This window comes from Schistocerca americana, chromosome 3 (genome assembly GCF_021461395.2).
Source record: "Schistocerca americana isolate TAMUIC-IGC-003095 chromosome 3, iqSchAmer2.1, whole genome shotgun sequence".
NCBI lineage: Eukaryota > Metazoa > Arthropoda > Insecta > Orthoptera > Acrididae > Schistocerca > Schistocerca americana.
In genome coordinates, this window is record NC_060121.1 from 536,343,335 (window position 1) to 536,370,087 (window position 26,753).

General features: G+C 42.8%; 1 protein-coding gene across 3 annotated transcripts in view; it reads right to left on the minus strand.

Annotated features, from left to right (window-relative positions):
- Positions 1–26,753, minus strand: part of LOC124607393 (BTB/POZ domain-containing protein 1-like) — a 461,534-nt gene that overhangs the window by 167,149 nt on the left and 267,632 nt on the right. Inside the window, exon 1 of one of the 3 annotated variants that reach the window (XM_047139714.1) lies at positions 1,351–1,442. The exons of the other annotated variants lie outside the window; for them this stretch is intronic. The gene's annotated coding sequence lies outside the window, so the exon portion shown is untranslated. Of the gene's footprint in view, positions 1–1,350; positions 1,443–26,753 lie in introns of those variants that run through there. 3 annotated transcript variants of the gene reach the window in all.

Here is a 26,753-nt window from a genome sequence, read left to right on the forward strand (position 1 = left end):
AAAAATATTGCATATTTCGTTTGGTGATCGGTTTCGGTCTTTTATAAGACCATCTCCAGACCATCTTCTACTCCTTGGAGGCAGCAGGAGTCCGTGGCGTGGAGCAGGCCGCTCTGAAAGCGTGTGGAACACTGGCTCCAGAGAGTCTCCACTCGCCATCGGCTCCTGCTGTCACCAAAGAGTAAAACATGGTCTACTACTGATGGTCTTATAAAAGATCGAAACCTGCCACCAAACGAAATACACAACATTCACGCGATCGAGACAGCTTTATTGAAATAATTTTCAAATACTTCATAAAGATTTTCGTAGTTTACCACAATGTCACATAAATGCAGTAATTGTTAATAAAAAGTAACTAATTAGGTATACAGTTACGGCATGACTAAATTTTACTTATCTGTGCATATCTTTTAGAGGAGACTTAAAGGATGACTGAGAGGTTTTGCTGTAAGTGATAAACAGTCTGTTAAGTAAAAGCGTGGTCACCATTACACACAGAAGGTAAGAGATATCGCCTAGTTCTTTCATAACCCAATAGAGGGAATCTTTATCCTTTATACGATGTCCATAAAGCACTCTTTTACTTTGAATTCGTGACTGAGGTATACAAGAGGAGACGTGAGTGCAGTGTACGTGTCTCGTTCTGAGATGGTGTTTCTCTCTGACCACCCCAAAGATTCGAAAATGAGTCATGCGCTACGTCTGAATATATGAAGAAATCAAGTCATTTGTACAAAAGTAACGCGCTATAAATTGGTTAGAAATGCGGATTACTTTGACAATGCACTTCAATCATGTCTCTTCTTGCACACCTCAGTCAAAAAGTCAAAGTAAACTTTACGGAAACTGCATGAAGGTTCCCTCTATTTGGCTGTGAAAGAACTAAGGCGGTACCTTTTACCATCTACGTTTAATGCCGACCACGCTCTTACGTAACAGACTGTAGAATACAATGCAGACAAGTGAATCATGTACGGAACCGTACTCTAATGAGCATCCGATAGCTTGGTGAAATATTCTCCGTACACTTTCATCATAGTGGCCAGAGGAATTAACAGACCGCACCACTTCAGAAACATTACTGAAGAATAGCGTCCTTGAGCCGCAACAGCAGTGACGGAAATTTCTAGAGACAGTCAGCCTCTTACGAACTTGCTTCACCAGTGACCAAGACATGAGACGTGCCATTACCAATAGACGTGACATCTAGAAGCCGAACATTAAATTGTAAATCGAAAATTTGTTACAGAGAAATTATTTCTCATATCTGACACAAATTGAGATATGCCATCACACTTATCGTGGACATCCATTCATCCGAAAAAGATGCCTGACTTGTGTACTTACTTTACCGTAACTCCAACAAGGGGCTGAAACATCAAACCTGCACCGCGCCCTGCAGGCGTTCAAGTTTGCAGCGGGGCTGCAGCGACACCATATTCGGCACTGCGTGCTGTTTCCCTGTACCGCCTCTCAACTTCGTATCTCCTCTTGACGTCACCGCAAAAGGAAGGCTGCTATCTAGCTGGCCATTTCTCACCAAAGATTACCGCTCCTAGAGCTAGATCCCTGTTCGCTTTAACGTCTTTCGAACTCATCGTCATCATTAGTGTTCCGTCCAAAGACAGGTTTTCACATGTAATTATCCACGCTCTTTAGTCTTCGGCCATGCTCTTTAGGTCCGTGTAATTTCAGCTTCCCTTTATGTAGTCTACCATCTTGTATCCCCTCCTTCGTCTCAATCTTCTCCCACAAGCTAGTCCTCCAAAGTATCTGTTAGCAACCTGCAGCAGTCTATTCCTCTCATCAACCCTTTCTTCCGCTCCCCATTCTTTCCGTCATACTAAGGCTCTTCAATCCCATCCATATTGATATCTCAAATGCTTCTAGCCCTTTTTCATCCTCCTGTCCCAGTGCCCATATTTCTGCTCCATAGAGTGCCACATTCCAGACAAAACACTTACCCGGAATTTTCCTCATACCTTATCTATGACGACTGTTCGAAATGTAGGGTCCAATCGATCGAGAAATGGAAGCCACTGTGAAAATCATAAACGTTTTATTTGCAACAGTTAGCTACAATTTCCAGCTACTTCTAACGTAGCCGCCGCTTCGACTTCCACATACTCGTCATAGAAGGCAGCTGCCTGTGCTTTCCACCAATTCTCTACGCTAGCCTACAGCTCATTATCTGTGCCAAAATGTTGTCGTCATAGCTAGCGGTTAATGTGAGCAGAGTTGAAACTCAGGAGGAGGCAGTTGCGGGCTGTATTGTGTGTGATCAAACACTTCCCATCGAAAACGCTGCAGGAGCATCTTCATTGCTCCTTTAGAGTGCAGCCGAAAATTGTTATGAAGAAGAAAAAGCATGGCCGTAATTTTATGTGGACTGCGAGACATCAGACGAAATATTTCACCAGGCCCTCATACTTGGCAGGAGACACTATTTCCTAGCGATCTTCACGTGTTCACTGTGCGCGTTCAGAACTGACAAGTGCGACATGTCGTGATCGACCGGGATGGTTCCTTAGAAAGGGCACCGCCGACTTCCTTCCCAATCCTTGCCTAGTCCGATGGGACCGATGACCTCGCTGTTTGGTCTCCTCCCCCAAATCAACCAAGCAACCAACGTGATCGACGAGCACACTACAGGTACTGCCCAACACATCTGTGCAAAGCTTCATCGGATTTTCACTGTGGTTTCCATTTCGCACCGGATTAGACCTTATTTTCCGAATAGTCCTTGTGGTTTACCACATAATAATTTCAATTGTGTATTAAATGCCTCCTCCTCTATAGCAATGCGAGTTTTCACCTCCTGATGACAGCTTATGTCTTCAGTGATCATGCTTCCAAGATTTCTTTCTTTCTAACAGTGGAAACAATAATTAGCAGAGCCATTCCATTGGGTGTATTCCTCAAAAGTACGTTTGTGTACCCATTTCATCATTTGAGAGACATTAAAAAATATCTTCTGACCGTGTGACGGCGTCTTGTAGCGAATCGACGCAGCGTTTCGATCACTAATCGGTGTGACCTTCATAGGGTGACGGTCATTGAAACTTGTGCACGTAGGAAGGAAGAGTTTTGGAAAATGTAATGTTGCCACGCTTTCCCGTCGACAGCGAAGTCATCAGCTATGGGGAACAGACTGCGTACTGCTTAAGGATGAGGAAGGCAGTCTGTGGTGGCCAAACATTCACACTGAGCAAGGGGCGCAGTGGCTGGCGCATGGGGCTCGGTGTTAAGTCCGTCTCGCACAGAGTAAGGATTGCTGCGAGCTTACTTGCTGGCTAAGGCGACGGCGCCCTCGCGAGCTCTGTCGTCTGCTGACCGGCTGCCCTGCGGCGAGCTGTGCACGTTTCACGTGACAGGTCCGGTGCTATTTTTCTTGTGAGGCCTAGCAGGGTTCCCTGAATGCTAACTGAGCTGGCCAATCAGGACTCCTGTTTGACGACTGACGTCATAGCCTACAGTGCGGAAACTCGCAGACAACGCCAGTTAACCATCGACACCAAACAGAGTGTCATGCTTCCGTTTGCCGACCTACCATCTTTCCCCAACACTTATAACGAACCGACTATTTAAAAAAAAAATTGATTCTCACATATTTTATAACATCATTCATCAGCTTCATAACGAACTGCCTATCATTTCGTTAATGGTCATATTTACTCTGATATTTTAGGATTAAGTAAACTATTGCAAGAATTTCGGACACTTTGCGCAGAAAAATAGAGGTCACCATGAATTTGTGTTTGGTGCATGGTAGGCTATATTCTGCTGTGTATGAAATGTAGCTTGCCTATTGCATTTTTCTTTAAACTTTGAAGGATATTGCTATCTATTACCAATCTCGAGAAAATAGCTCGCATATAAAGCACTTCGTCCCGAACTCGCGCGCCAGCGGAAAAGCCAGAATGAAATATTCACAAAATTCATCGTATGTCGTAAATGGTATCAGACATTGAAACAAGATTTCGTCAAATGATGGTACGCAAAGAGGAAAGTATTTCGCTATATCTTTAATATGCGAAACTCCCATATCTACGGCGATATTCAAGCAACTACAAATTTTTTCAATGAAAACCTGTAATATTTAAGCGCCATCGATAGCTGGCGAAACGAGAATTACTGTGGATTTAGTACAACATATGTGAGGAAATTTCACTTTACTTTTATACCGAGAGTGAGCATTTTTATAAATTATAGGTTTGCCTTTCCATCAGTTGCTGTTCCGTGATTCTGTCGCAATTTAAACTGCATTAGAATGTTTGAGATACGAATATGTACAAACCAATCCTAATAACAATAAATAACATCATTAACAACATAACAGGCAGTTCATCATGAAGCTATAAGATGTGCGAGTATCAAATTTTTTTATGGAATAGTTTCGTTTCAATCGTTTGAGAAAGACTGCACTTTGGCCTGCTCGCGCGCCCGGCTGTTCGCGGAGTTCCACGCAGAATCGAACACCGTGTGAGTAGTTAAGCATGCGAGATAGCGGTCACCCTCACCTGCTATGCAGCAGCCGTGCGCGTCATCTAGGAAACTTGTGGAGAACTTTACTCCTTAGAGACTGGCTTTACGGGAAACTACAGTTCAAACGCTCATCCAGACACAAAGGTTTAGCTTTCCCGTGGTTTCCCTAAATTGCATAACGAAAATGCAGGGACAACTCCTTTGGAAACGACATGGTCGATTACATTCTCCATCCTTCCCAAACCGACCTTGCGTTCCGTCTCATTGATTTCACATTAAGACATAATTTTCCTTTCTTGTTTTGAAATTCGGCTTAAATGATTGAGGGAGCGCACGGAAAAGCTAAATCTGCATGGCGGTCGAGAATTCACGCTTCGCTTCTCGCCTATTTGAGTCCAGGATCTTAACTCCTGCACCAACTTCACAAAGTGGAAAAAGACACGACTGATAAAGGCACAGAGTTTCAAAAATAATAAAATGGAGAATTTACATAGGAAGTCATTTCCCCTCCTTTAAACATTTTGTCAGAAACCTTTTAAGAAGTAGTAACTCTTGGTAGTAGCGTGAGATAATTTGGAACCTTTTTAAGAGTCAAGTAGAGACTGACCTGCAGTATAAACCACTTAACTTCAACCAGAGTTTTTGACATACTTTACTGAAGTATTTGATCACAACTCCATTTCCGGGGCAGTGCAACTGTGACTCTTCGCACATCCTCTGGGTTTTTCCTGAAGACAGCGTCTCCGAAAAAAATGCGTGAGAGTGCGTGAATGAATGACTGAATCATCGAGCAGTGTCGGCGACAAATACGTAGCCCAAATCGTATTGGAATTCTTTTATGACTCGTGCTGCTGCCTGAAGTGATGGACACATGTATTCGTCTTTTGATACTCTAGTCTTATGTAGATGAGGTGAGAACTGAAAGAGGGTAGACAAAGGAAACCAACCAGTCGCCATAATCTACGATGAGCATGACAATTCAGGTTCAAGAGAGAGCCGAATGTTGATCACTTACCAGCTATGGCCAGCCAAGAGTAGAGCAACTGCCAACAGGGAAGATGACGCCGGTGAGCCCTACTGCATGTCATGCAGCGACTGGTATCAACGTGCTGGCATTCGCCGCGAACATGTCATGACAGACAGAGACATGGCCATTTTTTACTCGGCCATAGTTGCCTTCGCTTTCCCGTCCACGAAAAAAGCAAAATTAAAACACAGTTTAGTCACAAAACTAAGTTTCCGTAGACACTGCTGATAAATTCGATAATATGGGATAGCGTACATTAAGGACTTCATAAATAGCATCCATCAGCAATGTGTAAGCCTATTATCGTCAAATGAAAATATTACAGTTGTGAAATGGTTTTGTTCACTAATAAAATGTCCTTCCATTAAATGCTGTATTTTACACAATTACGGGGACAAGGGAAGAATTTGGTTATTTCAAATTCTAAAACGGCGATTAAATGTTACAGTTTGTAAAGAGATGTTATCAGTTAATAATTAGACAAATATGTCTGTGGTCGAGATTATACACACATCATAAACCTGCATCAACTCGGTTACCAGACTTCCTGATGATAGACATTCACGGTAGATATTCTACCACAGACTCAGTCCTTTTGACTCTTCAGAGATGTCGCTAAACCCGCCCAAAGATGTAAACAACCATGCATGACCAGCACCTATTAGGCGGAGGAGGTCCGACAGCCGATCACTTCCAGTCATTCCACCAGGAAGGAGGTACACAGCTAGTGTTGCTGTAGTTCAACCATGCCTAGACGGTCAGTACCGCGGTTCGATCGCGTCCGCATTGTTACTTTGTGCCAGGAAGGGCTCTCAACAAGGGAAGTGTCCAGGCATCTCGGAGTAAACCAAAGCGATGTTGTTCGGATATGGAGGAGATAAAAAGACAGGGACTGTTGATGACATGACTCGCTCAGGCCGCCCATGGGTTGCTACTGGAGTGGATGACCGCTACCTACGGATTATGGCTCGGAGTAACTCTTGACAGCAACGCCACCAATAATGCTTTTCGTGCGGTCACAGGACTTAGTGTTACGACTCAAACTGTGCGCAATAGGCTGCATGATACACAACTTCACTCCCGACGTCCATCGTGAGGTCCATCTTTGCAACCACGACACCATGTAGCGCAGTACAGATGGGCCCAACAACATGCCGAAAGGACCGCTCAGGATTGGCATCACGTTCTCTTCACCGATGAGTGTCGCATATGCCTTCAACCAGACAATCGTCGGAGACGTGTTTGGAGGCAACCCGGTCAGGCTGAACGCCTTAGATACACTGTCCAGCAAGTGCTGCAAGGTGGAAATTCCCTGCTGTTTTGGGGTGGCGTTATGTGGAGCCGACTTACGCCGCTGGTGGTCATGGAAGGTGCCGTAACGGCTGTACGTTACGTGAATGCCATCCTCCGACCGATAGTGCAACCATATCGGCAACATATTGGCGAGGCATTAGTCTTCATGGACGAAAATTCGCGCCCCCATCTTGCACATCTTGTGAATGACTTCCTTCAGGATAATGACATCGCTCGCCTAGAGTGGCCAGCAGGTTCTCCAAACATAAATCCTATCGAACATGCCTGGGATCGATTGAAAAGGGCTGTTACGGACGACGTGACCCACTAACCACTCTGAGGGATTGACACCCAATCGCCGTTGAGGAGTGAGACAATCTGGACCAACAGTACCTTGATGAACTTGTGGATAGTATGCCACGACGAATACAGGCACGCATCAGTGCAAGAGGACTGAAATGATGTTTCTGTTGATCTCTAATCCAATTTTCTGTACAGGTTCCGGAACTCTCGGAACCGAGGTGACGCAAAAGTCTTTTTGATGTGTGTATTTTGCGAAGACGTGCTATACGATCTGAGATCACTGGTTAGTAGGCCTCTCGTTTTCCTTTTAGTGTAGTTGTAAATAGCTGCAGCAATTACTTCCACGTTATTCGGAGAAAAAGTGTCGCTTGAGTATATGGAGTACATATTTAAATGCGAATGATGACAATGAAAGAAAGAGAACATATGATGAAATACATGAAATAATAAATACATGTAGAAAGATAAGGTTCTCAGTTACAAGTGGTGAAGAACGTTGTTGTTGTTGTGGTCTTCAGTCCTGAGACTGGTTTGATGCAGCTCTCCATGCTACTCTATCCTGTGCAAGCTTTTTCATCTCCCAGTACCTACTGCAACCTACATCCTTCTGAATCTGCTTAGTGTATTCATCTCTTGGTCTCCCTCTACGATTTTTACCCTCCACGCTGCCCTCCAATACTAAATTGGTGATCCCTTGATGCCTCAGAACATGTCCTACCAACCGATCCCTTCTTCTGGTCAAGTTGTGCCACAAACTTCTCTTCTCCCCAATCCTATTCAATACTTCCTCATTAGTTATGTGATCTACCCATCTAATCTTCAGCATTCTTCTGTAGCACCACATTTCGAAAGCTTCTATTCTCTTCTTGTCCAAATTATTTATCGTCCATGTTTCACTTCCATACATGGCTACACTCCATACGAATACTTTCAGAAATGACTTCCTGACACTTAAATCAATACTGGATGTTAACAAATTTCTCTTCTTCAGAAACGCTTTCCTTGCCATTGCCAGCCTACATTTTATATCCTCTCTACTTCGACCATCATCAGTTATTTTGCTCCCCAAATAGCAAAACTCCTTTACTACTTTAAGTGCCTCATTTCCTAATCTAATTCCCTCAGCATCACCCGACTTAATTAGACTACATTCCATTATCCTTGTTTTGCTTTTGTTGATGTTCATCTTATATCCTCCTTTCAAGACACTGTCCATTCCATTCAACTGCTCTTCCAAGTCCTTTGCTGTCTCTGACAGAATTACAATGTCATCGGCGAACCTCAAAGTTTTTATTTCTTCTCCATGAATTTTAATACCTACCCCGAATTTTTCTTTTGTTTCCTTTACTGCTTGCTCAATATACAGATTGAACAACATCGGGGAGAGGCTACAACCCTGTCTTACTCCCTTCCCAACCACTGCTTCCCTTTCATGTCCCTCGACTCTTATAACTGCCATCTGGTTTCTGTACAAATTGTAAATAGCCTTTCGCTCCCTGTATTTTACCCCTGCCACCTTCAGAATTTGAAAGAGAGTATTCCAGTCAACATTGTCAAAAGCTTTCTCTAAGTCTACAAATGCTAGAAACGTAGGTTTGCCTTTCCTTAATCTTTCTTCTAAGATAAGTCGTAAGGTCAGTATTGCCTCACGTGTTCCAGTGTTTCTACGGAATCCAAACTGATCTTCCCCGAGGTTGGCTTCTACTAGTTTTTCCATTCGTCTGTAAAGAATTCGTGTTAGTATTTTGCAGCTGTGACTTATTAAGCTGATAGTTCGGTAATTTTCACATCTGTCAACACCTGCTTTCTTCGGGATTGGAATTATTATATTCTTCTTGAAGTCTGAGGGTATTTCGCCTGTTTCATACATCTTGCTCACCAGATGGTAGAGTTTTGTCAGGACTGGCTCTCCCACGGCCGTCAGTAGTTCCAATGGAATATTGTCTACTCCGGGGGCCTTGTTTCGACTCAGGTCTTTCAGTGCTCTGTCAAACTCTTCACGCAGTATCGTATCTCCCATTTCATCTTCATCTACATCCTCTTCCATTTCCATAATATTGTCCTCAAGTACATCGGCCTTGTATAGACCCTCTATATACTCCTTCCACCTTTCTGCTTTCCCTTCTTTGCTTAGAACTGGGTTTCCATCTGAGCTCTTGATATTCATACAAGTCGTTCTCTTATCTCCAAAGGTCTCTTTAATTTTCCTGTAGGCGGTATCTATCTTACCCCTAGTGAGATAGGCCTCTACATCCTTACATTTGTCCTCTAGCCATCCCTGTTTAGCCATTTTGCACTTCCTGTCGATCTCATTTTTGAGACGTTTGTATTCCTTTTTGCCTGTTTCACTTACTGCATTTTTATATTTTCTCCTTTCATCAATTAAATTCAATATTTCTTCTGTTACCCAAGGATTTCTACTAGCCCTCGTCTTTTTACCTACTTGATCCTCTGCTGCCTTCACTACTTCATCTCTCAAAGCTACCCATTCTTCTTCTACTGTATTTATTTCCCCCATTCCTGTCAATTGCTCCCTTATGCTCTCCCTGAATCTCTGTACAACCTCTGGTTCTTTCAGTTTATCCAGGTCCCATCTCCTTAAATTCCCACCTTTTTTCAGTTTCTTCAGTTTTAATCTACAGGTCATAACCAATAGATTGTGGTCAGAGTCCACATCTGCCCCTGGAAATGTCTTACAATTTAAAACCTGGTTCCTAAATCTCTGTCTTACCATTATATAATCTATCTGATACCTTTTAGTATCTCCAGGGTTCTTCCATGTATACAACCTTCTTTCATGATTCTTAAACCAAGTGTTAGTTATGATTAAGTTGTGCTCTGTGCAAAATTCTACCAGGCGGCTTCCTCTTTCATTTCTGTCCCCCAAACGTACAAGTCAGTAAAATTTCAAAATTATGTCAAAAACTCGACCGGACTGCACAAACATTTCGAAATTGTATTCTAAACCGCAAAGTATACCCAATTGCGGATGCAGATAAGGGCAAGATAGAACATTAGCAGAAAATAGATGTGGAAGCTGCGAAGAGTAATGTGCGCCAAAATACTGATAAATGACATGGCGTTCTCAATTCACTGGGACAGTATTCACAGGGCTAAGAAAAGCATTTTGATAGACGAGAAGGGGTAATAAGGAAATAAAGAAGTAATGAAAGGTGTAGCGATTGTCACCATTACAGAAAAACCAGAAGAGAGAATGGCGTATCAAAAAACTTCAGCTGATTAAAGACGAAAGGACGTACAGCACAGGTCGTCAGCAACATAATGTCATAAGTAGCTGACATTTTCCAAAAATCCAAATTGTGCTGACTGAGAGAGAACCATGAATAAATTTATAAATCAAAGGTGTCCTAGAAATAGTCTTTTGCCTATTAATAAAAAATTCCAGCGTCCTGTGTTCAGTCCTGAACACTACTTATAGTTTCAATTTAAAAAAAAAGGCGTTAGCAATGGCAGTCGTTGATTTCCAGCATAAGGAGTCTGCCTCATTCTGCCAATAGCTATGTCAAACAGAGTGGAAACGCGGAAAGAGGTTCAGACCTTCTTCCTGTCCTTAGGGATGGGAACTACCCCTAAAGAGGCGGAAGAATCAGATATTATGAACGATATGGGAGTGCAGAAGACAATGGAAAGCGCTGCATTAGTGACACACAGTGTGTCTCCGTAGGACATGTGGGATGTAATTGAAAAAAGTGCCGTAAATATCTCTGAACCCCCAAAAAATTCCGAAGGGAACTGCCATGACGAGATGAGCATGAGAAAAAGAGTGAAAAATCAATCCTATGAGCTAGAGTATGGAATGTAACAGGTCTGAAAAATGAAATGCAAAAGCGAGTCTAGATGCAGTGGGAGACAGTAAAGTGAAGTGGAAAGGAAATGTTGTCTGGTTATTATGCATATAAGGGATATCAACAGCAACAGGAACCCAATGACGCGAGAAAGATTCGTTCTGTACAAGAAGGCAAACAGTTAACTACAGCGAACTATGCACTGACAGGATTTTCTCACCAGAATCGGCAGCAAGCCAACGCCAAAAACAACAGCGAAGGTTTGCATAGCGACGTCGTAAGCAGAAGATGAAGATATGGAAGAACTGCATGGGGCAATGAACGAGTAAGTCAATAAGTAACTGCAGACGATAACTTAATAATCAAGAGGGATTGTTATGCTAGTACGGCAAAGAAGAGAAGAAACAGCTACAAGAGATTACGAGCACAGTAGTACGAATAGAGAGCTGGAAGACTTCCTACGTTTTTCAGCAAAATTCAGCCAGCAGTAGTAAATACACTGTTCAAGAATGAGGAAAAGGTGTAGCTGAAAGACCTGGAGACATGGGAAGAAAACAGTAACAGATTCCGAAATAAGATACTGGATTGTAAGACGTGCCTAGGAGCAGATCTGTAATCAGGTCACAGTTCGATAATGATGAAAATAAGGTTGAGTTTAAGCGAGTCTTAAAGAAGAATCACTGTGTAAAGAAGTGGAATACTGCAATATTTAGAAATGGTAATGTGCGTTTGATGCTCTCTGAGGCTGTAGACACGACTATAACCAATGTACAGTCAAGATGAATCTTCAAATAACAGTGCATGTATAAATGACTGACTGACAGAGAAAGTTCCACAACAAACAGAGCTAAAGTCGACTTGGAATTACTTTTATGATTGGTGCAGCTTGCCGAAGCAATGAAAAACTTTGTTCCAACTTCGATACTCTGCCTTTATTAGGTACATAAGATCTGAACCCGTGAATCCAACGCGGCACCACAATCGATATTTAGACATTAAAAATCAACAGGGAGAAGACTAATGATCACTTGTCAGCTGTGGTCATTGTCTGATCGAGCTGCAGCCAGGTGGAAAGATGGCGTCACTGAGACCAACTGCATATCCTGCAGCGAATGACATCAACGAGCAAACATTATTCAAGATCTTGTCATGATATGAAAAGGCCACACTATTATTTCCTAATCGCCATTGCCTCTCCTTGTACGTTCACGAAACCAGAAAAACAAAGTGTACATGGGCAGTATTGTTTATAATCGAAAAGTACGATAATGTAACTACAGGATCTCTTAAACACAATTCACTGATAATCTTTAATAGAGGGGAGTACAAAAGATAGAGATACGGGAGAATTCTGGCCCGATAGGAAGTATGAGAGACAGGAAAGACTCCTTCAGTTCTGCAATGAATTTCAGTTAGTAATAGAAACACATTGGTCAACAATCACAGTAAGAGAAGATATACTTGGAAAAAATCTAGAGTACAGGAAGAGAGCATTTGGCTTACGTCTTGGAGAGACCGAAATCAGACACTGGGTTGTAAGAAATACCCAGGAGCAGATACAGACACAGATCACAATTTAGTAATGGTTAAGAGAGATTGAGAGAATCATCAGGAAGAATCAGTGTGTAAAGAAGCGACATATTGAAGCATCAAGTATTGATTGATTGTGTTTGAGCCGTAGATAAATCGATAGTGAATAGCATAGTAGCTATTTCGTTTGACGACCAGTCGACGTGCCTTACAAAAAGAAATCATGGCAGTTGGACAGGGAAATAGAGATTCAAGGAAGTTAGCTGCGATGAAACCTTCGATGACAAAAGAAATATTTTAGCTGATCTACAAAAGAACGAAATTTTAAAATGATCAGGAAAAAAAGTGAAACATTGACTCTGGGAAAGCCGGAACAGAAGAGGATCGAAGAATTTGAGGTGTGATGCTACAGATGAATGTTAAATGTTTGGTGGACTGATAGGGTAAGGAATGAGGAGGTACTGTGCGGAATAGGAGAGGAAAGGGATATATGAAAACACTGATAATAAGAAGGGACAGGATGATAGGACATCTGTAAAGACATCAGGGAATACTAGAGGGAGCTGTAGAGGGCAAAAAGTGTAGAGTGAGAAAGAGATTCGTATATATCCAGCAAATTATTGAGGACGTAGGTTCCTAGTGCTATTCTGAGATGAACAGGTTGGCACAGAAGAGAAATTCGTGGCGGGCGGCATCAAACCAGTCAGAAGACTGATGACTCAAAAAAAAGAAAAAGAAATAGGTTTCGTACTGGAACACTTAGAGGGACCATTATCACAGTACCTTAAATCCTGCATCCAGTTAACTAAATAAATTGTATAACGTGCAGGAAAGACTACACAGTCAGTGTTAGCCATGATGAGAACGCTTAGTCTGAGGCACTGAGGATCCTTTTTTAAAGTAGAAAGTTTCCTCTAATTGTGTAGAACACCAGTTTGCAGAGCTTTTTTAGGACGAAATAAAGTACGACACGCAGCATATCACACTCAGCTTGAATCAAAGTTTTCAGTGTGCCCTTTGAAGGTATTTCATAGTAACTACATCCATATGGTAATGAAATGATTTACTCATTCTTATTTCATCAAGGTAAAATCTTCGAAATACAATGCGAGGATAAGTGACTGCATGATAGGGCAGTGCTCACAACAAATTCTTTTTTATGATTAGCGCAGCTTCCTTAACCGACGGATAAAATGGCTCTAAGCACAACGGGACTTAACATCTGAGGTCATCAGTCCCATAGACTGAGAACTACTTAAACCTAAATAAACCTAAGGACATCACACACTTCCATGCCCGAGGCAGGATTCGAACCTGCGTCCGCAGCAGCCGTGTGGTTCCGGACTGAAGGGCCTAGAACCGCTCGGCCACCGTGGCCGGCACCGACGGATAGATTCGTTCGATGACATTACTCTCGTTTTGTCAGGTTGATAAGTTCTGATCAGAAAGAGTGAAGTCCGTGAAACCCACTCAGTGCTATGATCATGTTCCATATCTTACCATCGGATTGAAGACGACTGGTATTCACTTTTCAAGGAGGGCGACACCTGACACTCCCAAGACGAGCCATGACACGTGAAGGCATGGTCACTACTGCCTCGGGCGCCATTGCCTATGCTTGGGCTATCACGGTACCACAAAAACTGAAACATCATATAGTGATAGAACAAATTGCTCATAGTTGTATGTAAATGACGTCTTCAGCATCAGTCATTGACATTGTGAGAGCATATTTCTGGGAGACATGAACTACTGTATTCTCCTACAAAAATGAAATTTGTGCAGTTGTAAATCCTTCAAGTAAATATTGCATTTATACATATTTGACTTGTAGTTTCTCGGGGATGGTTTCTAAAAAAAGGTCTCCAAATTCTGAAAGCTGAATTACATATTATAGTATAAAACGGGGTGCTACCAGTTAAGAATTAGATACAAATATCTGTCAAAGGAGATCGTGTCTCGTGAGTTCGTGCTAATTGATCTAAGATCACTATTTACTAGACCTCTGCAGTTTCTTTTGTGAAGTTATAGATAGAGAATACTATTTGGAGAAATATGACGCCAGAGTACGTACAATACAGTTCTGTACGAGAATCATGCATGTTAATTGCGACACAACAACGAGAAAATGTGTGGAAATATTTGAGTGAATGAATGTTCACTGATGAGCCAAAACATTATGACCACCTGCTTAATAGCTTGTTTGTCCGTCCTTAGGACGAAATACATTTCTTCTGCGTATCAGTGATACGACAGAGGTTCGTGGAGATATGTGGTATTAGATGTCTACGCACAGGTCATATAATTTGCGTAAATAACGGGTCACTGATCTGGGTAAGCGATTATGGCACTCAATAGCGGGCAAGATGGTTTCCATAGGATTTACACCAGGCGAAGTTGATCGCCGAGGCATCAAAGTGAGTTCTCCAAAATGCTCTTCATGCCACTGTAGTATGGTTCTGGCTCCGAGACACGGACAGTTATACTGCTGAAAGACGACATCGCCATCGGGGAGTGTCAAGCATGAGGAGATGAAGGTGGTTCCCGGTTCTCAGCGTGCATTCGATTACTACCACGGGTCCCATACAAGCGCAGGAGAATGTATCCCACAGCATAATACTGCTCCCACCAGCCTGTGTCCGTGGCGAAGAATCAAGCGTAAAGGAATGCAGGTGGTTCCCGCCTGTCGGCGTGTCCTCGTTTACTAACACAGGTCCCATGCAAGCACAAAAGAATGTCTCCCATAGCATAATACTGCAACCACCAGCCTGTGTTTGTGGCAGGCTGCACGTTACGTGCCGTTGTTTACTTCGATGACGGCGTTTGTGGAGAAGACCATCGACCGAGTTAGTAAAAATGTGATTCATCCGAAGAGCCGACACGGTAGAATCCCGATGGTCCCGTGCCTACTGCAATCGTAACTGACGATGTCGTTGGGTCAACATGTGAACACGTAGCAGTGGTCTGCTGCGGAGCTCCATGTTAATGTACGATGAACGATGTGCTCCAAACACTTGTGTGTGCACCAGCATTGTGCCCTTTCGGCACAGATCACCATCTATCCTTCTTCACAGAGCAGACAAGCCTGCGAATCCTACGTTCTGGCTGGCCGGAGTGGCCGTGCGGTTCTAGGCGCTACAATCTGGAGCCGAGCGACCGCTACGGTCGCAGGTTCGAATGCTGCCTCGGCCATGGATGTGTGTGGTGTCCTTAGGTTAGTTAGGTTTAATTAGTTCTAAGTTCTAGGCGACTGATGACCTCAGAAGTTAAGTCGCATAGTGCTCAGAGCCATTTGAACCATTTGAACCTACGTTCTGTGAAGAGTCGTGGACGCCCAACCATTTAGCGCTTAGTGGTAGTTTCACTGTCCTACCTCTTTCCGTAGAAGGTCACAACAGTAGCACGGGAACCTTAGACCAGCTTCGTCGATTTCGAGATACTCGTTCACAGGCTCCACGTAATAATCTGCCCTTTGTCAAAGTCAATTGTCACAATGGATTTCCCCATTTGCAGCCCCTATAGGGTGATCCTCCGTCCGTGTCTACTCCGCTTACAGACTTCTGTTACCTCGTCAAGTGCCCGCAACGGCACCAGGCGGCATCCAACGTCGCGTTGGATAGTGGTCATAATGTTTTGGCTTATTAGTGTATGTGGACGGATAAGGCTTTCAAAAACGACAAGAGAGGAAAGTATACGTGGTAAAACTTGATACATAACAAGATATCAGTTGGACATGTACTGTATAAAAAGAAAAGGTTTAGAAATCTATAGAGTAAGTGGAAGCACTTACTAGGAGAGTATGTAACATAATTAAGATCTCACACAACGTTATAAATTCTCTGAGACAGTGTGCACAGTGTTAATAAAAAGCATTGTGATAGAAAAGGAGGTGCATTTAAGTCAGATTAGATTAGATTAGATTAGATTAATACTAGTTCCATGGATCATGAATACGATATTTCGTAATGATGTGGAACGAATCAAATTTTCCAATACATGACATAATTAAGTTAATTTAACAACATACTTAAGTTAATATAACAACTTTTTTATTTTTTTGTGTTTTTTTTAATTTTTTTTTCATAAGGAAATAATTACAGCTGCAGCTATTGCAACAGGTACAGATAAAGCGCAACCGAATAGGTTTGTAATGTTTCAGCGAATTATCGAATGAAGGACGTATAACCATCTAAGGAAAGAGGTCACAGACATGTAAAGCAAACAAACTGTAAGTTCCAAGAATCCAAATTACAGTCACTAAGAGAGAAATTGTAGACAGGTCTGTTGTTGCTTCGTGGAAAGTTATCTGTAATTTCCAGCAGTAAAGGTAAAGAGATTAAACATTGGAAGTGGAGTACTCTGGGAAGAGCAGAAAGATGTCCAGAATATATCATTAGATTGCACGAAAGGGGAGGGGGGAGGGGGGACGGAAGCGTGTAATAGCGTGAAATAAGAATATACAATTGAAGAGCGTTGATATTAGAGGTTAAGTTTGTGGAATACAGCGTAAACAGTTTGTTAGTGCACTGTGTGGTCGAACCCACTAAAATGAATTTGGGCTGTAGGAACTAAAAGTTAGTTAATCCGCTGCTCAATATTTGTGAACAGAAGTCTTGTACTAATTGTTCTTGAAAAAAACATGATGACTCCACAACTGAAGGGAGCAAGATTGGATAAATGTGAGATCTACTGCTGTATCGTCTAGCCATTCCCGGTTGAAAATTGTCGAGTGCACAAACAGAGCGTCAGAAAAAGAGAAATCGCAGTGATATCGTGCGGTAAGTAGTTTATGCTGCGAAATGTAATGATGCCCAGGCGTTGATTCGTACCTCGTAGATGGAAACGGTAGGGAGAATAGGAAACGCCAAGACATCTTTAAGCCATTTATGGACTTAGAAGACACTTCCAAGAAAGTAAAATAAGATGTACGTAAATCAACATGGACAACAAACTGAAATGCAGCACAAATGGACTACAAATTTTATAAAAAGGAGTGACGAAACGCTATTAAAGGCGGAAGATAAGTTAGAATTGGACAAGAATGGAGAAGTAACTTGACCATAGAGCCTTTTAAAGGGTAATGCCACAATTCAGCAAGGATAATTTTTGGAAAATAGAAGCAACGAAAATCAGGATCGCCAAATGGAGAGTTGAGTGCCACCGCTCTTGAGGAAGACTCTATTTTCTCAACCAAATTGCCTCCTCGCTGGCTAATATCTACTTCCGATATGTGAATAGCGGGAGAATTGAACGACCAGATGCTGAAAGCAATTGCATTGCGGCGTTGCAGTGCGCTGTTAAAAATGAGTGGATGGTTAAAGAACCAACTGAAGAAGAATAACAAACAACAGCCTAAAAGAGAAGTTTATGAAATTCCAGCCAAGCTAAAACGGCAGGTGGGTGAGCCATGTACTAAGGGTTCCGGCTGCAGCTATCTCGTGTTCAAGAAATGTGGTAAGTGAAAGGAAGAGGGGAAAAAGATGGATATTTTACGGACTCAAATTAACCCTCCGAACTTTTACAGGAGTCTTTTGGACCCGACAACATTTCGTTTTATCAATGAACTGTCCTAAAAATCGTTAATTTCAAATTATGATCTGTGTAGTCCTTGTAAATAAAATTGACGTTCTTTAGGAAATATATTATATGATAAAAATCAAATTAATTACCTTCTTTATCAGTTTTGCAATGCTGCAGATGTAATGCATGACAGGGCTCCTTTAGGCCATTTAGCTAACAAGCTGCATATCGAATACTTCATTTATCTTTGGCATGGATGGTGTGCTTTTGTGACAAGATTACTGACAGCAATTTGCAGTTCGACACAGCTACACTAATTGCTGTAAAGACAGGAGAACTGTGAAAGTGACAACTGAGAATTTCTTTTGAAATGTAACTGTATTTACGCCAAAACTGTTTCAGGTGAACATATGTTTAGTTTCATAAACATAATGGTTTTGCAAGATACTTTTATCTTTTACTTAAGGCATGGATTCCATATTATCTGTTAGAAGCAAAAGAACATCGCCAACAGTTAGCACAAGTGATGAAAATTTTGAATCAAAATCTTGTGAATTGTTTGAAAGTGAAGCCTTCTTTGATTTGAAAGACACCCACCATTTAGACATTTGTGGTCCCGCCGTAATGACTCTGAATCTTTCAGAATACCAATAGAAGAAAGCGGCGAGGGATCACGTAAAAGACACGACAGAAGGGCTGGTTTCCTTATCGATAATACGAAGCTCAGTTTAGTAAAAAACTGCCACCATCCAACAGAATTGCAATACACAATATCAGGAAAATTCCGTTTTGTCCATTCACAGGCACTACAACTGTCACTCCTAAGAACGCAAGGCAACACATAAAAGGCTGAAATAATAAACGTTTTTTCCCAAAGCTGCTTCTCAGAGGAAGATCGCACTGTAGTTCCTCCTTTAAACTGCCGCGCGAAGGACAAAATGACAGATATCGAAATAAGTGACCAAGAGAGAGAAAATTAAATAAAATCTCTCAAAAGAGGAAAAGCCACTGCATTTGACGAGATACCAGCTCCATTCTACACAGAGTATGCCAATGAACTTGCTCCTCTTCTAGCAGCAGTGAGAGAGAGCGAGGCGTCCCTGATGATTGGAAACAAGTACAGGCCACAGTTAAAAGAAGGGTCTTCGAACAGTCGCACAAAGCTATAGGCCTATATTTCTGACGTCGTCCTGTTGTAGAAGTTTTGAACATGTTTTGTGCTAACGTATTATGACATTTCTAGAGATCAACATAGGTTGCGAAAACAACGACCATGTGAAACCCAGCTCGCTCTGTTCGTCCACGAGACATAGAAAACAGTAGATAAAAGCACCCAGGTACATGCAGTGTTCCTTGATTTCCGGAAAACGTGCGGTACAGTTCCGCACTGACATCTAATTAACAAAATACGAGCGTTCGGAGTATTAGACCAACTGTGTGACTGGAGTGAAGAATTTCTAGAACAGTATGTCATTCTCAATGGAGACAAGTCTTCAGCTGTAAAAGTAACTTCGAATGTGTCCCAAGGAAGGAAGGTCCATCAGGTTTTACGCGGATAATTCTGTTGTACACAGAAAAGTCGCAACGCTAGGAAATCGTAGCGAAATTCAGGGTGATCTGCAGAAAATCGATGCTTTATGCGGGGATTGGCAGTTCACACTCAACATAAGAAAATGTAACGTATTGCGAATACAGAAAGACCCTTTACAATATGATTACATCTACATTTACATGGATACTCTGCAAATAACATTTAAGTGCCTGGCAGAGGGTACGAACAATCACTGAAAGTAGTTACTTCCACAGAATATCCAGTAATATGCTAAGGAATGATTTTAAGTAGAACGACCACATACAATTAATCGCAGGTAGGGCAGATGTCGGACTGATTCATTCGAAGAATCCTTACGAAATGTAGTCAATCAACAAAGGAAGTGGCTCACTAAACACTATCTCGACCAATACCTGAATAATTCCTGTCAATTTTGTGTGATAGGATGATATAAGAAGTAGAGAAGAGCCATAGAAGAGCAGCACGTTTCATTAAAGGTTCATTTAACAAGCGCGAAAGCCTCGCGGAGATGATCAGGCAACTCCAGTGGCATATAATGCAAGAGAGGCGTTCTGCGCCACGGTGTGATCTATTGTTAACGTTCTGAGAGCTTACGCTCCTAGAAGAGTCAACCAATTTTTTGCTTCCTCCTACGTGTATTTCCGGGAAAGACTATGAAGACAAATTCGAGTGCACACGGAGACTTACCAGCATTCGTTCTCCCCGCGAAAATCGGAGGCTGGAATCGGAAAAGGGGCACGTAGCACTAGTACACAAAGTATCCTTCCACCACACACCTTAACGTGGCCTGCGGAATGTAGACGTTGATGTAGAAGTTAAGCGCAAAAGTCGCATGTTTCTCATGCATCCAGTGGTTAATGAATGGCCTGTTTAAATTAGTCATGAAGAGTTTGTTTTAACGGCAAGGAAGATGTAAAAAGTTCGATGTATACAAAAATAAAAATGCTAGGCCGTCATTTTACAGAAATTCGAACTCACCTCTTGTGTGTAAATGGTTGAAAGGAGGCACCCGGCGTACAGCACACGCGTTTTTCCTCTTCGACTCTATCTCATTCTCTTTCGTTTTGATCACGCAGCTGAGGAGTACTGATTGTCTTCAGATGAGGTATACCTCTCATCAGAAACCAGCAAACACGTTAAAGATGAAACAAATGCCTGAAAGCGTTAGGCACCTCCTATCCGCGCGAGCAGGAAGAGTACGAGGAAACTCACCTCTACTCTTCTCTCTCTCTCTGTCTCTCTCGGTTTGTTATCCAATACGAATACAAAAAAATCGGCTTAACAAGGTTGGTTTCCATCCGAGCGGAAGACTAGAAGGGAATTATGTTACACATTTCTGCATTTTGAATCAAGCCCCTGAAGTTTCCGGTTTGTTAAACTTGGATACGCGCTGTAAAGCAACGTACTGACTGATACGATGTATCAACCTCGATCATTTCAGACGTAAGTATTGGACTCTCTCGCAACTGAATGCAAACTCCTCGTGTCCTTACAGACGGATTACTCGACTCTCGGAAACTGGTTTGCTTTTATTATCATAGCATTCTCCTACGAAAAACGTTATAAGCGTCTTAGTCCACGAACACAGTTCGAACATGTCTCGCTTTCTCAGTAAGCTACCAACTGAATGTAATCTTCATAACTGTTATTCTAAAATCCAGCACGATATCTGTATCGCGAAAACAATTAGTAAAATTTTCTGGGAGAATCTCAGGTGTATATGCGCACCAGGGGCATATTTTCATACTGTCTTAGCTTCGAAATACTTTGGTTTCGCTACATTTATTTCATGGCTAATTACTATGATGAAGCCATGGTAAGTTTCTTTTTGTGCCTCCGAAAATATTTCTCTGATGCGCTGATGTTTAGGTACGACGAGCAGTACTCACTTTACTTCATCAGCTTCTTCTCCAGTTCATGGATTAGGCATTCTTGTCCGTTCCGACTTCACAGTTGTTGTATCCAACGTGTCCTGAGTCCTCACGTTGCTTATTCCCTCAAAACTGTCGTTATCTTTTTTCCGCGTATGAACTGCTGCGATGATGATAGTTAAACACAGTAGAGATAGTACAGCAAAATAGTTCATCCACCATTCAATGAAAGCGAAAAAATGAACCTTTTAACTTTGATAAGATCAAAATACAGAGTATAAACTGGTATATAAAGGATTAATCAACGTTAATATTACAGAATTATAACACACCATTTGTAGTAAGTACATGAAATGGCTAGATAGCAGTGAACCTACACTAAATAAAATCGTAAACCCGCTGGTATGCAAAATTCAAGCCCAAAAATAACTTTTGCATGAAGTAACACAGCTGAGGGAAACCTGGACCACTCGTAGAAAGAACTGCTTCAGTACAGTACAGAAGGAAACTCTAAGAAACAGGACCGAGCGAAGTGGCGCAGTGGTTAGCACACTGGACTCGCATTCAGGAGGACGACGGTTCATTCCCGCGACCGGTCATCCTGATTTAGGTTTTCCGTGATTTCCCTACATCACTCCGGGATAGTTCCTTTCAAAGGGCACGGCCGACTTCCTTCCCCATCCTTCCCTAATCCGATGAGACCGATGACCTCGCTGTCTGGTCTCCTTCCCCAAAAACAACCTAACCCTCTAAGAAACAGGCAATGAAACGAACAGAAATGACACTTTCATACGAGGGTGATTCAAATAAAACGTTAAAAGTCCCATATAATTTCAGAAAGTTGTGTAATGGTAGGTGGTAGAAGTGTTCTCTGAGGTTCAGAAAGTGACCGACAGGTTGCCGAGTGATGCTACAACGCAGCATCATCCACAAGAAGATGGTCACACCGCTATCAACATGCACTTCTTATTCAGGCATGCTGAAAACTCAACATTGCCCTGCAATCTGGAGTAAGTGACGAGGACTTCTGACTACGGGAGTGTTGCTGCAGCATGACGACGCCCGTCTGCGTACAGCCTGTAAGACATTTGAGACTATTCAGAATGTCTGGATATTCTCCTTATTCACCAGACATAGCTCTTATTGACTTTGATCAGTTCGCGGCACTCAAAGAAGCATGGGAGGCAGGCGTTCCAGAAGTGACGAAGAAGTGAAAACCGTGGTGCAGGACTGACTACAGACATGACGAAAAAATTCTTTCACCGTGGTATCTATGTATTTCTGAAGTGGTGGGATAAGTGCATTCACTGCCAGACAGACTGTGTCAATAAATGCCATGTAAGTTTTTTCTTCTTTGTTACAGTTAACAATATTACAGCACTTAAAATTTTTAATTTAGACAGCCTCGTAGAAAGACAGTACACCGAAGTTACCGCGATATTATGGTCCTCTGGACATTACAAAAGGCCTGACATGGTTCTTGATAGGATGTGCGACCACCACGGACGGCAACAGACGCTGTACCAGGGGCTCCCATGGTGATCGCAATGTTGGTAAGGAGTTATTTTGGTAGGCCCTTCCATTCATCCACCAGCGCAGTTGACAACTGCTGTACTGTCGTTGGTGCATGTGGACATTCTGCAAGACATCTCCCCAACGCGTTCCACACGTGCTTGATGGGATCTAAGTCGGAGGAAAGGGCAGCCCAGTCCATTTGTCGAATTTCCTCTCGTTCCATTAACTTCTCCACCTGCACAGTTCGCTGCGGTCGCGCAGCCATCCATAAAAATGAAGTCAGGGCCGAATACACCTCTGAACAGATGCACGTGGGGAAAAAATAGTCTCACAATAACGTTGTTTCGTGAGCGTAACTTGATCAAAGATGTGGAGGTCAGAACACCCGTGCCGGATTACGCCCCCCACCTTATATTATAATACTTAGACCATCGAAACGATCGTGTTCGACAATGCTGGACATAGCCTCATATGGCGACGCAACTATGAACACTGTCGAACACGATCCCGCCTTTTGGTGGTGACCAGCCTCATTATTGTCTTTGAAAAGAAACTGTCATTTCTGTTCGTGTCATTTAAGTTACCTTCTGTACAATACTGTAGAACACTTGGCAGTGACACGTCATTCGAAAGCTACTATCGTCCTCAAGTTTTGTACACCAGTCCATATTTCGTACAAAAATCTAACACTTGTGTCTTGAAGAATGTTAAGAATGATGCGAGCAGGAAAAAAATTCGATCACTGAAGACGCTTTAAAATAAAGCGAAATTCTTATGGTCTTAACAAGACCTTTACTACAGTCGTCAAAGGCAGTATTAACCTACATAACTCGTAGGAGAACCATTGTCAGGACTTAACAGTTACATTTATCTGGACTCAGAAGCACTTTGCGTGCATACAGTAAGACTTAATGTACACTCCTGGAAATTGAAATAAGAACACCGTGAATTCATTGTCCCAGGAAGGGGAAACTTTATTGACACATTCCTGGGGTCAGATACATCACATGATCACACTCACAGAACCACAGGCACATAGACACAGGCAACAGAGCATGCACAATGTCGGCACTAGTACAGTGTATATCCACCTTTCGCAGCAATGCAGGCTGCTATTCTCCCACGGAGACGATCGTAGAGATGCTGGATGTAGTCCTGTGGAACGGCTTGCCATGCCATTTCCACCTGGCGCCTCAGTTGGACCAGCGTTCGTGCTGGACGTGCAGACCGCGTGAGACGACGCTTCATCCAGTCCCAAACATGCTCAATGGGGGACAGATCCGGAGATCTTGCTGGCCAGGGTAGTTGACTTACACCTTCTAGAGCACGTTGGGTGGCACGGGATACATGCGGACGTGCATTGTCCTGGTGGAACAGCAAGTTCCCTTGCCGGTCTAGGAATGGTAGAACGATGGGTTCGATGACGGTTTGGATGTACCGTGCACTATTCAGTGTCCCCTCGACGATCACCAGTGGTGTACGGCCAGTGTAGGAGATCGCTCCCCACACCATGATGCCGGGTGTTGGCCCTATGTGCCTCGGTCGTATGCAGTCCTGATTGTGGCGCTCACCTGCACGGCGCCAAACACGCATACGACCATCATTGGCACCAAGGCAGAAGCGACTCTCATCGCTGAAGACGACACGTCTCCATTCGTCCCTCCATTCACGCCTGTCGCGACACCACTGGAGGCGGGCTGCACGATGTTGGGGCGTGAGCGGAAGACGGCCTAACGGTGTGCGGGACAGTAGCCCAGCTTCATGGAGACGGTTGCGAATGGTCCTCGCCGATACCCCAGGAGCAACAGTGTCCCTAATTTGCTGGGAAGTGGCGGTGCGGTCCCCTACGGCACTGCGTAGGATCCTACGGTCTTGGCGTGCATCCGTGCGTCGCTGCGGTCCGGTCCCAGGTCGACGGGCACGTGCACCTTCCGCCGACCACTGGCGACAACATCGATGTACTGTGGAGACCTCACGCCCCACGTGTTGAGCAATTCGGCGGTACGTCCACCCGGCCTCCCGCATGCCCACTATACGCCCTCGCTCAAAGTCCGTCAACTGCACATACGGTTCACGTCCACGCTGTCGCGGCATGCTACCAGTGTTAAAGAGTGCGACGGAGCTCCGTATGCCACGGCAAACTGGCTGACACTGGCGGCGGCGGTGCACAAATGCTGCGCAGCTAGCGCCATTCGACGGCCAACACCGCGGTTCCTGGTGTGTCCGCTGTGCCGTGCGTGTGATCATTGCTTGTACAGCCCTCTCGCAGTGTCCGGAGCAAGTATGGTGGGTCTGACACACCGGTGTCAATGTGTTCTTTTTTCCATTTCCAGGAGTGTAGTTGCCCTACACAAATGTTGGCATATTTGAGAAACACTTGGATAACTTTTCATTACTGAGGTTCGTTTCACATGAACGTGCGCCGTTCCGCACGTTGACGATATAGGCGAGGTCTGCTGACTCGAAAATATTCCCCGTTGTGAGACTGTACAGCAAAGTTAAAGTTGTCAGTAAGATGGTTACATGCTGATTACTTTGCTGGAGGGAACAACACACGAACAAAGCTATCTGTAAGCTACACGTTTGCATTTAGTCGGCTTCTTTCCGACTTAAATTACAAAGAAGTTGAATTTGTTTACTGCTATTGTACGAATGTGTGATACACGTTTCTCATCAAATATGATTATTTCTGTATATTATAGTAATCTGCTAAGTTAAGACTTCCTTTCTCAAACAGAAAACTGATACGAATAAACACTGAAATATCTTAGGCCAGATACGATTCAGGCGCAATGGTTTGCTATAGTTAGCAATGTAGTCTGTGTTCTCTAAGCTTGCAGCACGAGTACGATAACAATGTTTGGACAGGACTCAACGTTTTCAGCAAGGAGGAGATTAGGACAAAAGTGAAACAAACCATAAAAACGAGTAATTTAATGCTGATAAGCGTGTGTAACTTGTGTTTCATTGTCTTCAGACGACACTGCATATTTTGGAAAAGGCTTAACAGATCTTAATGCACACGAGTTAAGCTGCTGTAGCGAGGCGTATCGTTTTGGTTTAAAAAATAAAACAACACCAACGTATGAAAAATGATTTAGCACGCAGCAAGTTAATATAGATTAGGAGAAAAACATAAGATATTAAGCCCAGTGTATTTATTGTTTACAGAGTACACGAGCTACCGCGCTGTGTTTGTAGAGCACTTTAACACCAGCTGCGCAAGAGCAATAATTTTATTATTTTGTAGAATCACCAGTACTATTTATCTGGTAAATTAACTTTGTTAATTATTTTAAAAGATACACGTTCACTTACATCACAGATACTTTCTAAAAACTGTTACGTTAGCTTAGAAGTCGCTCAACAGAAACACCGTTATACATGACATTCATAGGAAATATGCGCATGGTTTTAATAGGAAATGCCAAATGAGAAACAACGCTGTAAGTTTTTACGGAAAAACCAGTGTAGTTTTAAATAGTGGTGTTATTTGCATTTCTACCAGAAAGAGATTGTTTTCTTGAAATATTGATCTCTGCTGGTAATACGAGGCTATTTACACGTAGCTCACTGTTTTATTTTCTCCCTTTTTTTTATTCTTTATTCTGCGTTAACCTAGTTATTTCCTTAGATAGCTGGGAATTTTTTCGTCCGGATGATCAAGGTTTAGAAATCAGTAGTGGCCTATGACCACACTGTACTAACGTAAAGATAAATAATAATCAAATAAACACATAGGTAATCTACTCCAGAAGTAACGCGGAATGAACATTTTTTATAGACTAGTAGAAAATTAGATACAGTGTCAACATACTTACACTAAG